Source organism: Armigeres subalbatus, chromosome 2, assembly GCF_024139115.2.
Source record: "Armigeres subalbatus isolate Guangzhou_Male chromosome 2, GZ_Asu_2, whole genome shotgun sequence".
Lineage (NCBI taxonomy): Eukaryota > Metazoa > Arthropoda > Insecta > Diptera > Culicidae > Armigeres > Armigeres subalbatus.
This window is the reverse complement of record NC_085140.1, coordinates 350233370-350247711: the sequence shown is the minus strand read 5'-3', so window position 1 is coordinate 350247711 and position 14342 is coordinate 350233370. Positions and strand designations below refer to the sequence as shown.

General features: G+C 39.0%; 1 protein-coding gene across 7 annotated transcripts in view; it reads left to right on the top strand.

Moving 5' to 3' along the window:
* LOC134212923 (protein limb expression 1 homolog) overlaps positions 1-14342 on the top strand; it is a 252503-nt gene that overhangs the window by 198421 nt on the left and 39740 nt on the right. For 2 of the 7 annotated variants that reach the window (XM_062691267.1, XM_062691263.1), the window contains exon 1: positions 4078-4219. The exons of 1 other annotated variant lie outside the window; for it this stretch is intronic. The gene's annotated coding sequence lies outside the window, so the exon portion shown is untranslated. 4 more of the 7 variants (XM_062691266.1, XM_062691264.1, XM_062691268.1 and 1 more) reach the window with 4 other exon arrangements.

Here is a 14342-nt window from a genome sequence, read left to right as displayed (position 1 = left end):
CAGAGATTCTTTGCAAGGTCCAGGGCCGATGCGTATCGTCTCGCGTCTGTCGTAAAATCGCTTCATCGTGGTACACGCACTCACCAGTATACACCCCCAGCAACAAACATATTGCACATCGATCACAGTAACTTATATATGCCCGAATTCTCTCACAATAGGGTTACTGCAACAAGATTGGCCCAACGTGTGCTGCTTGGGATATCATAACCATGTAACGCTAGTGAGTTATTTTTGTTTCAGAATAGTATTATTTAATAATCATACTCCACTATTTCTACCTATATATAATACAAATAAACTAGAATAGTGGTCGAAAATTTGGAATGAAACTGAATCCCTACTAATTTTACTCTAAGTCGAATGCAACAGTTGGAATTGCGAAAAGCATTATTACCACTTGGGATTTTAAAGTTAAAATTTAAAGTTATCGTACCGTCGTCGGGGAGACAACGGGTCAAATGGGGGTGAGAATGGGTCACTGTTTCAACTACATAGAATGCTTGTAGAATAGATTTAATGTATCTGAGAACAATAAAACTGAATTATAAGTAACCTTTTTGAACGATTTTGTTATCCGACCTCCAGACTGTCGGTGAGGGCTCGGACCCCTGACTACGGTATCCAACATTTTTTTTTATATTTTAAGTTATGGTAATTTTGTTCTAAACCAGTGACATAAGTAATCGAATGAATTATCTTAAAATATGACTACATTCCTCAATGCACCAAACTGTTCTACGTAGTTTACGTTGTGCGGTCGTGTCTTGTACATAACCCTTCAGATTTTTTCATTTTAATGAAAAGATTGTAAACGCCAATAACTACAACGTCACCAAGATGTAAAACAAAAGGAAAAGGAAACAATTTCTCAAACATTTTGTCCATTTTTTTGATTGCAGTAGATACTGCCTACCGAAAAATTATTTTTATTATTTTTTTCAAGTTAGGACGATTTGAGACCATTCAAAAATGCTGAAAGCGAACGCGTGGTACGTTGTCTCCTAAGAAGTGCAAATTTACATCATCACTTTGTTGAAAGTGCCGTTTAATAGTGTTTTTAATTAGCACGCAGAACGATCGCGCAAGATTCGATTTTTTTTAGTGATGATGTTAACTTGAACTTCTTAGGGGACAACGTACCACGCGTCCACTTTCAGCATTTTTGAATGGTCCAAATCACACTAACATGAAAAAAAAACAAATAGTTAACTTAGGGTAAGGACAATACCGAGGCTCATAGTTTAAACCACCAAGCCGAATCTATGACAAAAGGTCGAAGGACAAAAGGTCGAAGAACAAAAGGTCGAATGGACAAAAGGTCGAAGGGACAAAAGGTCGACGAGACAAAAGGTCGAATGGACAAAATATCGGAAGGACAAAAGGTCGAAATTCAAAAATGATTAAAATTGAAAAGCCATAATATTGAAAACAATACAATGCAAAACTGATGATTTAGGTGCCGTCATCTGGGGTAACAATTGGTCAAATAGGGGTCAGAGGTCTTTATAATGGAATTTAAGTTTCTGGGCGCAAGGAAATTGTAATATAAGATACCTTTTTGAGCGATTCAGATAGCCGACTGTTCGTGAAAACGATGGCTCAATCTTGACTTGAACCCACACCTCTTATTTCTATATAAAATTCTACCAATAATATGCAATATACATATGCACAATCAATAATTATAAACCATTCGGGAAGCGCGCGGTCCTGGAACACTCATGCAGTTCATGCTGTGTACCATGAGAAATGTTTTTTCGTTAATGTTGTACAAAATACAACATCACGCGTGTTTGAGTGTTAATTAAAATGATTCGTACGGTTGAATCACCGAATAATATGCAATTTAAGCTGTTATGTATAGCTTTATTCCAGTCTTAGTGTACATGCTTCAATGTTTATTTCTTATTTGAAACCAATAATGACGTCACGTTGAATTAAAACTAATAACAACCCATCTAACACATGGTAAGGAGTGGAAAATGAATTTGACACACATTGCTACAAGATACTGACCATGCTCGACATCGGATTGTAATGTATAGGAATGTATAGGAAGTCGCGTTGGTTAGCTGCGAAATAATTCATTATACGATACTGATTCAAAGATACCATACCTAACGTGTTTCACTCAAACATGCACTCGAAGCGACACGTGTTACAAGAGCACGATTTATAATTATATTATTGAATACTAATTATTCAATTTCATCGTCTCGAGAATTAATAAAAATCATACAATGCTCGCCCTGGCTGCTGCATATTCACTGTGAATTGGTTAAAGAACTACCCATGAAATAGAGAAGGAGAAATCTCTAGGAAATGAAATAGGCTTGATTTTTCTTCAGAAACATGTTTTCAAACTTGTTGCGTATATTTTATCTTTTTCGTGTGTACAGAATTATAGTTTTTTTTTTATTTTGGGCTTCTAACCTTTTGTCCATTCGACCTTTTGTCCCTTCGACCTTTTGTCCCGTCGACTTTTTGTCCCGTCGACCTTTTGTCCTTTCGACCTTTTGTCCCTTCGACCTTTTGTCCCTTCGACCTTTTGTCCGTCGACCTTTTGTCTTTCGACCTTCTGTCCCAAAGCCAACTAAAGTATATCTTGATTTTAAATTCTATGTGATAAAAATGTCAATTATTCTTTTTATCGTTGATAAAAACAACAATAATGATAATTATCGGTAGTTAATCTACATAACGAGTATTGTTTTTTAATATGCTTAGAATTTCAATATAAACCTTCTTAATACATTATAAAAACGTATTTTAACCTAATGATCACGGTGTAGAACAAGTCAATGATCAATTTTAACCCCATTTTTGAATATATTTTTACAAAACTGGTAATAGTCTGATCTAATTCTTTTTGTACTACATATTTCAAATAATTCGTGCTCTTTTATCTTGGTTTTGTTTTCAAGGGGCAAAATTAAAAAAATCGCATAAATAAGGTGAAAATTTACGTTTTGATGGCCAATGATTTGGTGTTGTTGACGTTGATGACTACAGCTGTCGATGAGGAGTGTCGGTGAGCTCACTCTGAATATCAGCACGTGATATCTGAGCAACGTTGAGCTAGAAGTGCAAGCCAATGCAAAGTGTATGTGTTTTAATATGTATCCTAACTGCTATACTTTTTAATGAACAACTGGATTTAATTATTTAGTTGGAAATCATTTAGCAGTGTCAGTCTTCTGGTCTTCGTTAGATACATTTATAACACAGTCCAAAAATGTCGTGTTTGACGGAACAAATGTCGGATAATAGGTGATAAGCACATCTGAGAACCATTTCTGGTGTATTCTGTTTTTGTCTATCGCCTGATTTTGGACATTTGGGCCCTGAAAGCTGGTCGTAATTAAGAAATAGGATTTTAACGCAATACACCAAGTACTTTCGTTATTAACTTCCTAACGAATAAAATCGATTATTTCGAGTCAAGCCGAGCTGAAGACGGCCTTACTTATTGACCTCGAAATACGCACCAGATAAGTGCAACTATTCCTAAAAACGACCATCTGAAGGATCTCAATACTACCCTTTTATAATAAGTCCAGACCTTAATGGCCAAAGTTCAATGCAAAACAAAACATCGCCGACTTTCATGCAAGATACTCCCATTCACCTAGCACTATAAGGCATCTACTCTACAATTTAGACACAAACACACAGCAAGCAGTTTACCTCGCGTCCATCCGGAGCATAAACTATCGCGATCGGACCCTCCTCATAGTACATGTATGTAATCGTTGGGCTGAGGTACCCCAGGTGAGAGACCCCCGTCTCTGCATGTGGTGTGCCTCGTTCGGAGAGCGCGAATGAGTGATCTACTAAAACAACGTCGAAGGCGCAGAATCCTAACCTGGCTGGCTGTGGTCTCCGTCGTCGCGGTTGCCGTTCATCCAACCGCGAACTGCGGCGCTCTCTGGGCACCTCTGGACTGACTGGGCCCGGATGGCTGTGTGTGCGCGCGCACTCCTAGGGAACATGTTGTTTTAGCCTCTCCCGTTGGGTTCTTTAGTCTTTTAAATGTATCGCTGCGGTATTGACGTGTAAGGCCATTTCGTGTTTTTGTGCAGACGGTTTTAGTTTTTTTTTGTTTGTGTCTTGGATGGTCTTTCTGCACACCGTGAGACAGGGGCACTAGTCGGTGGCTCTCGAAATTAGTAATTCAATAATAAGAAAAAGTGATTAAATTGATCGCGGTCCTAAGGTGACCAAGTTGATTTATGTGCAAATTAACATCAACTGATATCGTTCACCCCGTGCGTTCGATTTTGTGCAAGCGAGGTGCTTCTGCTGCTGCTGCTGGTCCGCACCGAAGAAGCGAAGAAAACAAACGGATCGAAGAAAACGGCGAGCAATCCGCGATAGACTTTCTTTTTTCCCTTTGCGCCCGAGAACAAGTTCTTTTGCATTGCTTATTTCTTGTTTCGTTGTTTCCTGTATTTGTGTTGTGTTGTTTTTTTTTCGCCAACTTAGAAAGTAAAATAATTGGTTGCATCGTTTTCGATTTCGGTCCTCGCAAAGACGCGACCGAGCATAGTTCCGCAGAAGTCGAAAGTAGTCCACTGCGAGACGAGAAACAAAGACGGCATCAACGACCACTTCGTGGGGAGGAAGCAATATTAATTAGTAAAGAGTGGTGGAAAACATATATGTAGACCCGATTTGTTTTCGTACCCCTTATCCAGTTCTATATCCACCGTATTAGTATATCTATTTCTATAGCCAACGTGTGAGGTCTCCGAAAACAAGATATGTAGTTTTCACACATCCATGAATCGTTCAATATGATACAATTGTTAATGAGCCAATTTGGCTTTATTATCCATCCAACTCGAGGAAATTGCCCCCCTTTTATCAAGTACATAGTCCATTAAGATCTACAAAACAACCATATAGTTGCGGATACGGATAGCACTCTATGACGTATTGTTTTTTGTCCGATGGCAAGGGCCTTCAACTCATTCTCACACATTCAATCTGTATGAACTTCTTCTTGAGCCCTCGTGTACCCATACCAACAATGACGTAGTTAGTATGAAAGCATGAGAGTTCAAAAGATTCTGGGAAAATTGTTAGCACTATATCATGCCGAACCCACATATATTTTCATTTATGGATTTGTTTTAACTTTTCAGTAATGAAAAAGTTTTCTGCATCAAAAGACTAAGAGAATACTGTGAAGAGCGCCCTAAATTTTCACAGGCTCCTTTCAAGGTTAGGTTTTTTGAGAACCTCCTAACTAATCATTCATAAACATGATTAGCTTTTAAGTCGCATAACACCGAAATTAGGAGTCATCTGTGTGATGGACTTCTACTACTGAAACAGGTGATCCGTAGTGTTATTCTTAACCAGATTTCTCGGCTACCGACACTACACGGCTATCTAAGCTGTTCAGCAAACATTAATGATTATCGCCCTCTGTGGCCAGATGTGCAGTCAGATAATCACCAAGCGTCTCCACAAGTAGCGATCAAAGTTGGATTTTTCTTTGAAATTCTTCAGTTTTTCCTATAAATAGCGTTAAGAACATAGTTGGAAGAGTACCACGATGGCAGTCAATATGGCACCGGACCTTCCACGGGTCAACCCCACACCTCCCGCACTCCTCTCCCACCAACATTTGAATGCATCGAATAGCATCGAACAAAAGATTAATATTCAAATTACTAACCTTCACAGCATATTTATGTACTTCCCGTGATAATGAACATGTTTCTTCAAAGAGACCTACGTATTTCGGATCGAAATATAGCATAACCCAGTCAGTTTCGTTCTAATTTAACAGGTGGGTTTATCACTGCACTTTACTTCTTCTCAAAAAGCATTGAAAAAACAAGACAACAAGACAAACAAGACAAGAAATGTTGATCGAATACAGATTAAACTTCACTTTTTGAAATCAGTCACTTGTTTTAGCATGAGCATGATTGGTTGCTACTCCGTTATTGCCAGGTCAGCTGTAATTACACAGAGAACCAACAGATGAAGTTTGGGACTAACATCATCTTCAATGTGTTAGAACTGGTGACCCAAAAATAAGCAATACCATCGCCGGCCATGTCCGAATGCAGGTCAATTGAGGAATAGGTAGGAAATTGTTGACGTGATACTCGCTTTGATAGAAGCCGACGAGTCATCTGCTCTTCCACGAGAAATCACTGGGATGTTGGATATATGGGGTGGGAGTGTGTCAGGGTTCGTTTTGGTAAACCGTCTGCCGTGTATAGCATGTAGCTTGATTTAAAACAAAAACAATCGAACGAACGCTAATTATTTTAATTCTAGACCAACACCCGAAAAGGGCGCAACAGCCAAAATTTATTCCTACGGATTCTTTGACTACATATATAGCTATATTAGTAGACGAAGAATCAGAAGAAATAAACCCCGGCTGCTACGCCCCTTTTCAAAAGTTGGTCTAGAATTATCAACCGCACTACACGGATGCGAACTAAATTTTCACTTTCTAATTAACTTACTTACCCGCACAAAGCAGAACAAAATTTCGGTGACCGGCCGATCGCTCTGCTTACTGGAGAAACACGACACGACGAAACAATTTTTTGAAATCAGTCACTTGTTTGAAGCGAAAACTAATTTGCTATTTTTGCCCGAAAAAAAACTATTAAAAAATGATCGCGGAGCGCATGTAAACACCGGACCGATAGCAGCAAACTAATAATTAGGGTGGTTCAAAAATGATTCTGCTCCATCACGCTCAGTAGATGTCTAAATCAGCCAACTTAAGAGCTACAGAAAAAGTTTTTTTTGGCAAAATTGATTGGAATAAACTGCGCTTTAACTTTGTAGAACTTATCATGTCAATATTCCGAGAAATAAAAAAAAAATCTATTTTTTTTTATATGGTGGACCACCCTATTTCTTGGTTGCACCATAATGATGGCCTTACTATTTCTAACAATTTTGTAGAACAACAGTTTTTTCTAAAAATTATAGTTTTGGCGTAAAATGCATCTTTCCGCATAAATCTGTATCCTGGACCATAGTGCGCTGTAGCCAGTGTAATGAAAGGTTTAGTTTTCCACACTAGTTTTCATACAAACTTGAACCGGCTTGTGCTCAACCAGTTTTTGTTCAAATCGATTTTTGGAGGACACTCGGAGCATGGGACGGAATCGCGTGAGCGTTTTTTGCACCACCCTACTAATATTCTTTGTTTTTTTTTATAAATACGACACCAATACTACTACAGTATATAACAGTTTTTATTGTACCAATACTTTCAAACCTTTGTTTTGGAACTTAAACCACCTTCACCTTAAGACAAGCATTTTCGTCTTTTCATCACAGTTTCGAAAACAAATAAAAGTGTATCCATTGTACTCGCCATACAAGATACATTCTCATGCAATGGCGGGCATAGAAAAGCTTTCCATTAATAACTGAGGGAATGCTAATAGAATACTAAGTTGAAAAACAAGCCAAAATCCATTTACACCAGGCCTTTATACCAAACATTGCGGATTGCCTTTTCGAAAACGGCATTTTGGAGACAAACTTGTTCCGTCTGAGGGCATTGGTTACTCGAGTAGTTGGACTTGGAGATTGACCACATCAGAAACCAAACTATGCCTCGAGCAAGGTGTTGTTGTATTCGATATCCTCAAATAACCGGCGATGAATCGAATTTTCGTACAGCTTGGATAACCCCGAGAAAAGGCCGATGGGACTTTAAATTTCATGATCGGAATGATCCTTCTTCAGCTTCCGGGTGGGAATGACTTGCTTAATTCCGTTTTTTTGCCACCTACACACAGCCAACGGATGGCAGATATTATTACTGATCTGGATAAAAACCTTATAGAAACTGTATGAAATTTAGGCGTATTTTCGGAAGATTTCAATACAACCATTGCATTGTATTGAAATCTAACAAAATTGATTTTTTTTATACAGTATCTGTATTAAAAGCTTACATGTATTGTATTAGCACTAAGCAGAATTTGATATGCCAAGGTTTAATGCAAAAAATGTAAGATTTAAGATTGTTGTAAGATTGTCTCTTCGATGGAACTCAGCTGCACCTTGGTTGACGTTGGAGTCAACACACTGCCAATCCACTTGATGGTAGTTTCTACGAAACTGCTGATACCGGGTGACCCAGGTGCCCACTTTCGCCACCACCAGATAGTGATCCGAGCCGAGGCTCCAGGTAGACGACCAGTTGCATTAACTCTGGACCAATTTTACCAAAGGGGCGAATCAGGGATCAGGATAGTGTAATGGCCTTCCTTGATGCCGTGGCTTCAAAAGCTGCCGTTTCGATTGCCGCAACTGTTGTTCCAGGCCTGATGTTTGGCATCCAGGTCACCGGCAATGATGCTCTGACCCTGCCGTCGAGTACTCTTAAAAAAGACCTTCCAAAGGGCAGTACATGAATCATCTCCGGATTTGGCATGATTTAAGCAGTAAGCCGTGATGAGAGTAATTGTGTTGACAGAAGTTGTGAATTCTGCACCGATAAGTTCGATGGTGCTCAATTGAAGACTCGGCAGTAGGCTACGGATACACCCCCTCCTCTAGTTGGCCGGTCGAGTTTTAAGGTTCGTAGGTCCGCAATATTCAGGTGAGTTTCGGCAATGAAGGCCACGTTTCTTCAAGGAAATCCCTAGCTCGATTGCTTTATTCTTAAGCGAGTAGGTTGACAACAGCTGATTTTCAATTATAAACATGGCAAGAGTGAAGACTTTGTCAAAATTAGTTTTGGCGAGCTGCGTGAAGATTCAAGCATATTCTTCCAAAAGAATTTCATTTTCTGGATACATTGGAAAGGGAAACATTGAAGCCTGAGCCAACACTGCCGGGATGGCAGACAAGTGGGCAGCTCTTGGTAATGACCCGTCATAGTCTTGTTCGACACACTTGTTGCAGCGCGGGAGCATTGCGGACAGGGATGGAATGCTCCTCAGAGCGAACCAGGAGAAGGAAAAAAATGCTCACTGCTCTCGACACACGAATCTTTGCTCTTCTCTTTTGTACTTATGCGTTTCACTCTTTTTCGGGTAGCTCCGAAATATGTTCATTTCTCAATGATAACTAAATAGTTTTTTTTGGAAAAGATGTTTAATTTTGATACACATAGTTAAGTTTGCCATCTTAGGGTGTTTTTAAGAGATATTGCGAAAAAAGATTCGGCTGCCGGTGGGACTTGAACCCACACTATTCCATTTAGTACACGGACGTATTACCAATTATACAACAGCTGCCCTTGCGAGAAGTTGTTCTATAACCAGCTAATAACGATGGGATATCAGTCAATATTGGTAATACGTCCGTGTACTAAATGGAATAGTGTGGGTTCAAGTCCCACCGGCAGCCGAATCTTTTTTCGCAATATCTCTTAAAAACACCCTAAGATGGCAAACTTAACTATGTGTATCAAAATTAAACATCTTTTTCCAAAAAGAAAATTATCTGACTTCCCTCATAAGTCATCAATCAAGAAAAAGAGAAACGATGATACCCTGCAGTATCACACACCGCTGCTGGTCGGACGCTCGGTGGCAAGCGAGCCTCTATTGTCGTTGCAGAAGCAAACCCGTCTCAATACGACAAATAGAAGCACATGTTTGTGATTCAAACGCAACCGACTGTTGTTCAATTCTGATACACATAGTTGGGTAGAGAGAACAGGGTGTGAAATGTTGCCAAAGCAGATTCGATAGATACGGGGAATTGACTGATATCCCATCGTTATTAGCTGGTTATGGAACAACTTCTCGCAAGGGCAGCTGTTGTATAATTGGTAATACGTCCGTGTGCTAAATGGAATAGTGTGGGTTCAAGTCCCACCGGCAGCCGAATCTTTTTTCGCAATATCTCTTAAAAACACCCTAAGATGGCAAACTTAACTATGTGTATCAAAATTAAACATCTTTTCCAAAAAAAGAAAAAATCTGACTTCCCTCACAAGTCATCAATCAAGGATTACTAAATAGTTTGACTCAATGAGGTGAGTAAAAAGTTGTATCTTTGAGCCTCTTTCATAAGGACGGAATTGGTGGTAGCGAAAAAATTTATGATAATTAGTACACACCAAACACACCAAAATTTCATTTCTCGTTCCAGCAAAACAATTTGCTGGTTGTAAACCAGCAAAGAACTTGTTTGCTGAAATCCAGTAATCGCTTAAATGATTTACTGAAAATCATCAAAAGTCATATTATTGCTGGAAATCCAGCAAATGTGTTTATCTGTCAAATTGAAGTCGAGATTGAATTCACACGTGAGATAAAAATACGCGAAAAGAACACGGCCGCCATATTTTTCTCAGTTTCCGCGAGTTGGCATGTAAGCTGTGTTTTACATAATTTAAAACTTAAAAATGGATCTGGAACTGCCATTGTCCATTATCCAGACTCTGAAACCAAAGGCGTTTCAAGAGCCAATAAAGGATCACAAGAAAAATCAAACGTTTTGCAAAGCATGGTTGAGTGAGTGGATGCATGTAAGTGGCTCATAATGGAAATTGTTATAATCATATTTGACGCTACCTTTTGTTATAGCCGGAGGATTACGACCAACGGTATATCTTGGGCATGACATCGAATGGTATAACTTCGAAATACCACAAATCCAGTGTTTATCATTATAATGTTTTTTTATTCTTAAAAATTCATATAGAAAATAAAAATTGATGCCAAACAAGGTTATACTCAAAAGAAGTTATTTAATTCTTTTATTTAAAACATTCTTAATTTAATGCGTTTCTTGGTTAGTTGCTGCAGATATTTCTGTAATAAAAACAAATTGTTGGAAATACAGCAAATTATTTAGATTTTTTCTTTTGCTGAAAATACAGTAAAGTATCTGTCATTTTCATGATTCCGATGTTTGCTGGAAGAACAGCAAAATAAATATTGCTGGATGGATTGCTGGTTTTACAGCTCGGCAAAATCCAGCAAAATTTTGCTGATTTCCAGCGAAAAAAGTTTGGTGTGTAGGCTAATCTAACGGTAGCCAGTAGGTTATTGTATTTGTCGTCTTTGTTTAGAAAACAATTCAATCACTGCCATAATGCGTGTTTAGGAGTGTTCCATTTAATTTTTACACGTTGAAGACATTCCCCTAAAAGAGCTTAATAAACTTCATTCAAAATTGAAGCAGTCGCAAAAATCCTGTATAAATCCGTCAAAACGGTATACACTGGAGTCGCTTTTCATGCGGTTTAATATGAGGCTTAATTTTTATGCGGATTTTAGGTCTCATGCGTTTAAACGCGTTAACACAATATTTTGAAGTATGTCTTGGTGCCTTTATGCCACTACGATCAAGGGATCGCTCCCTGGCCCTTCCCTTTTCATCTTCTTAAATCATCATCATCATATATCTATCTTCCTCTATATATAAAAATGAGTTTGCTTTTCCTTTGAGGCATTATAACTTGTGAACGGGTTGGCCGATTTGCAAGATTTACTCATCAATCGAATTGTTTTGGGCTCTTCTGTGTTTGTTTATGTATATGAACAAATATAACGATTTGCTGGGGAAAGTTGAGAAGTTGTCTAAATGCAACGTTTTCATGAGTTTTGAAGAAAGCCATCATGCTTGATCTGAAATCGATCTAGAGTGGGACGCCTCAATCAATTAAATGATTGACCGATCAAAAATAAAACCCGAGTGATATCAGTCAGGTTCGCCTAGTATAAGATAATTTCGTCAATAATCTCTTTTCAATCCACATTGTAATTGCTAACCAGATAAATATAGAATTGCCTACATCAAGCTGCCTGTTGCTTAGAAGCAGTAAATAATTAATGTAAAGATAGAATGGTGTTCATTTCTACCCGTTCATGGATACTATAGACGGTCCCTATTCTCATGCTGGTCTCATAAAGGTGCGAATGTGTGAGGCTGTTGTGCGGGTAGCGATGGTATGACAGAAGTGTGCTTTCATTTCTCTGTACGTTCAGTTGGAAAGAACAACAAGAATGATGCTCCTCAAAGAGGCACATTGAGACAAACGGTTTCTCTCAATGAGAGCCGCTCCTCATTTTTCCCACAACGAAGAGCATCTTTTTTTTTATGTTTTGATCATATCCGTGATGTTTTGTTGCTCATTTTTGATGAACTTTTTTTTGCTCATTGAGCTCATTGTGCGAGTAAATGCCAAGCCTGATTGCGGATGCCATTGTCAAAGTTGAAACAGACGATGTACTGTGTCACGTCGCGATGCATGGAACGGAATCGCTCCCAGTTGCCCTGACCAGCTGTAAGTCCTTCCATGTGCTGGAGAAGCCATGCTTCAAATGGACCAAGGAAAACCTGGCCTTGTCATGATGAGCGCCACTAGTTTCAATCCGCTGCTTTCGGGTTCCGCAACGAGCCTTTTCTCTTCTTATCATTAAGTTCTCATCATAAAGCGATGAGTGGCTTCGTGCTGGGAGGTCAGGAATAAAAAACTCATATTGGTGGACCTCAAGGAATTCCACGATGGATTTGTAATGGTCCTTGTTGGCGTGATTACTTTGATGCTCGCTCGCTGCTCATGAAATAGAGAAGGAGAAATCTCTGGGAAATGTTATAAGCTGGATTTTTCTTTAGAATCATGTTTCCAAGCTTGTTGTCGTGTATTTTGTTTCATCCATGTGTACAGAATTGAAGATTTTTTGCTTTCGGCCTTTTGTCCTTTCGATCTTTTGTCCCTTCGACCTTTTGTCACTTCGACCTTTTGTCGCTTCGAAGATTTGACCATTCGACCTTTCGTCCTTCGTCCTTTTGATATGAGAATCTATGACAAAATGTCGAAGGGACAAATCAAGACAAAATTTTCAAAACGACTTATCTGCTTTTGTAAACAAAGATTCAAACGACGATTTAACGAATCTGATAGCTCTCCCACGCAAACCAACACCATCAACAGGTAGCGGAATCCCTCACCTACCTATTGACGGTTTTGGTTTGCGTGGGAGAGCTATCAGATTCGTCAAATCGTCGTTTGAATCTTTGTTTACAAAAGCAGATAAGTCGTTTTGAAAATTTTGACTTGAAATGGTCGAAAGACAAAATGTCGTAATGACAAAAGATCGAAAGGACAAAAGGTCGAAAAGGCATAACGCCGAAAGGGATAGAAGCTCGAAAAGACAAAAGGTCGAAGGGGTCAAAAGGTTGAAAGGGACAAAAGTTCGATAGACTAAAGATCGAAATTACAAAATGTCGAAAAGACAAGGTCGAAAGGGACAAAGGTCAAAAAGAACAAAAGTCGAAAGGGACAAAAAGAAAGTCGATTTAGAACAAATTGATAACAAGTTGGGTATGTGCCGAAGGAATTTGTGAAATGCATTGAACTTCAAACAGAAGTAATACACTCACCTTATCAATCAAAGTTGCAGAATGAGCAATTTTCAAAGAAAGAAAAATTATCATGAAACATTATTTAAAATAACTAAGAAATGAATAAAACTTGTAGGGTAAGGGGTGTATTTTGGACCACCCTTATGGAGGCTCTTATTTTGGACCACCAAGAGGAATTTGCACTCAGTGGTCCAAAATATGAGCCGTCAAACTGGTGGTGCAAAATACCTCCCTTACCCTATTGTGCGAGATTGATTCTCTCTGTTTTATTTTTTTGTCTATTTAGACCTTTTGTCCCTTTCGATCATTTGTTTTTTCGACCTTTTGTCCCTTCCAACCTTTTGTCCCGTTCGACGTTTTGTCTTTTCTTAGCTTAGCTTAGCTTAGACTGACTGTACATATCAATGGTTGCTACTCCGTAATTGATCAGAACTGGTGCAAATTGCACTACGATTCAAGTGAATAGTGGATGGGGCTTACCATCTATTCTCGAAGTGCACGTTTCAGCAGCTCTCAAATGTTGATCAATAACGGCGCCGGCCAAGTCCTTACAGTCAGTTGGGTACGGGAGGGAATGTTAGTGTGTGGTTATTGTTGTTACTAGAGACCGAGAATACCTCTGCATCTCCACAATTACCACGGGAAGGAAGTCTTTTGTCCCGTTCGATGTTTTGTCCTTTCGACCTTTTATCCTTTTCGATTTTTCCTTTTCGACCATTTGTCCCTTCGACATTTTGTCTACCGACCTTTTATCCTTTCGACTTTCCGTCTTTCGACCTTTTATCCCTAACCCAATCCATGATACGATCCAGACAGGGTTTAAATCATGGCTTCTCATCCCTGTTCATGATATGTAACTTCGCGAATAAACACACACAGTAATCAACGGATTCGGGGGACATTCTTCTCGATTAATTTGGGAAATATCGGTTTCGCAGTCTTAGACGGAATTGAAAACTATGCTTTCATTCTTTTCCAGACGATTCTGTACATCTTGGCCCTTTTTCTAG